The sequence below is a fragment of the Eimeria acervulina genome, genomic scaffold, assembly GCF_000499425.1.
Source record: "Eimeria acervulina Houghton genomic scaffold, Eah_scaff298, whole genome shotgun sequence".
In the NCBI taxonomy this organism is placed as follows: domain Eukaryota; phylum Apicomplexa; class Conoidasida; order Eucoccidiorida; family Eimeriidae; genus Eimeria; species Eimeria acervulina.
In genome coordinates, this window is record NW_013549904.1 from 1,542 (window position 1) to 3,855 (window position 2,314).

A 2,314-nucleotide genomic window follows, 5' to 3' on the forward strand; every position below is an offset into this window, starting at 1 on the left:
CGAGGAGGGCCGCCAGTCTTCGTGCGATTTCCGTCTTTCCAACTCCAGTGGGCCCAATGAGGAGAATATTTCGAGGGCAAATATCTTCTCTTAATGCAGCGTCTTTAATCTGAATAAAGTCAGTTTGTTATTAAACGGTAAACAAACATTAAAAAGACGTATTTTAACAATATATTTAATGCATTGAATATATTTACTGCACATAATGCATTCAACAGGTTTAATACATTTAATTCAATGAGTGCATTTAGTGCAAAAAAACAAAATGAAAAAAATAAAGCCTAATGAAATGTGATTAAAAATATGATAAAACAAAATAATAAAATAAATATACAGTTCACCTGTTTGCGTCTCCACCTCTGGCGCAGCGCGACGGCGAGGGCTTTTTTAGCATTTGTTTGTCCCACGATATACTCGTCTAAATAACAAACTAAAGAATGAGGAGAGATTCGATTTGCAGCAAGAGAAGAAGCAGACAAACAAGCAGGACCTTCTCCATCAAGAGCAGCAGCAGGAGGCAACGAAGGCACAGGAGCAGGTTCCGCGCTGCTGCTGCCGCTGCTGCTGCTATTGCTGCTGCTATTGCTGCTGCTAGTGCTGCTGCTAGTGCTGCTGCTAGTGCTGCCGACACCGTTTCTGTTGCTGTTGTTTTCACTGCGCCACCTGCTGCTGCTGCTGCTGGTGCTGCTGCTGTTGCTATCCTTGCTGCTGGTGCTGGCGCCACAGCTGTTTCTGCTGATCCCGCTGTGGCTAATGCTGCAGCAGCTGCTGCAATGATTGTATATGATGTTCTCGTTGTAGCTATAGCTGTTGCTTCTGTTGCTGCCGCCACTGCAGCACCGGCTGCTGCAGCTGCTGCTGCTGCTGCTGACTTTTGGCTCGTGGGGAGTTGCTTCCTGTAACACCGCCAGGCGGTGGAGCGCTCGCCTGCCTTGGGTTTTGCAGATGGTGGACAGACACTCAACAAGCTGCCAGCCAGAGCTCTCGTTTCTGCGGACAATGCTGATGCTGCTGCTGCTGCTTTGCCGCTTCCCTGCAGCAACGTAATCCTGCAGGAGACTCTGTTGAATAAACGCAGAGGGGTAAGATGGGCCTAAGGACGACAGCACCAGTTTCTGTACAGGGCCATGATGGCGGAGAGCTCCACTCCGCCGAAGTAACATGATGCAGCAGCAGCAGCAGCAGCAGCAGCGGGAGTTGCGGCAATAGACGGAGACAAATTTCCTTTTCTGTAGTTGCGTTTTGATAAAATGAAGAAAAAAAGAAACTTCAAGTGAAAAATTGAGGGGAAAGGGGCGGCCGACTGGGGGAAGCTCCGCTCGCCGAGTGACTCGTGCACGTTGTATTGGCTAAAGAAGGCAATATTCCCTGAATACAAATAAATATAAATGCAAATATTTAACGCATCAATATATATAAATAACCCTGAATCATTGCTGGAAACGAGAGAATAAAGCGCCCTTAATACTATTTATACCGCCACCGACGACTGATGACGTGAAGCCGCTTCCACCGTCGAGAGGAAAAAGAGCCAAATGGCTGCACCTCTTTTTGGCAAATGCCTTCGACTAAACGGATTAAACAAATTAAACATATCAAATAATTTATTTTTTAGTCTTACATTTGTTATCTTCGTCCTTATACGGGCTCACGGCGCGCCGCCTACGCACCGCTGAGAAGATCACACACGCAGCGCAGATGTACGAAAATGAAGGGAAAGCTTCTATTAATTTGTTCAGTTAAATGTGTTTTAATAAATACTTTCAAAATAATAATACGTGGAGGCGTTTTCACCTTCTTTTTCTAAGGTCAAGGGGTTTTCTCTTGCTGTTCGTCTGTGCATTCAGCTTGCGTTGAGTAGGGAGCCACTGGGCAGTTGTGTGTACACCCCAAGTGTTTAGTTTAGCTCACTTTACTCAAACAAACTGTTGTCTTTTAAATAACTTGTTTTGTTTCCTGAGAATAAGAACAAAATATGGACGGCTGCTGAGGTGTTTCGTTGGGGGCTCTCCCCCGTGCATCTCTCCCATATGTAAGGGAGATGCAAGTAAATACACCAGCACACTTTATTTAGAATCATGAACGCATCATACAAATAATAGTAATGTGTTTAATATTTGCATTCTGCAGGAGAAGCGTATTGGTGTACGGTGGGCATAACTACTGCTTTCCATTCATTAGAGCCTAGGGACCATGCCTGTCATGCTTATTAACTCATATATATATGTATGTGGGTCTCGTATTTATCAAGTGTATGGAGATATATATGTATTTACATTATATATATATACATTATAAAATATATATATATATA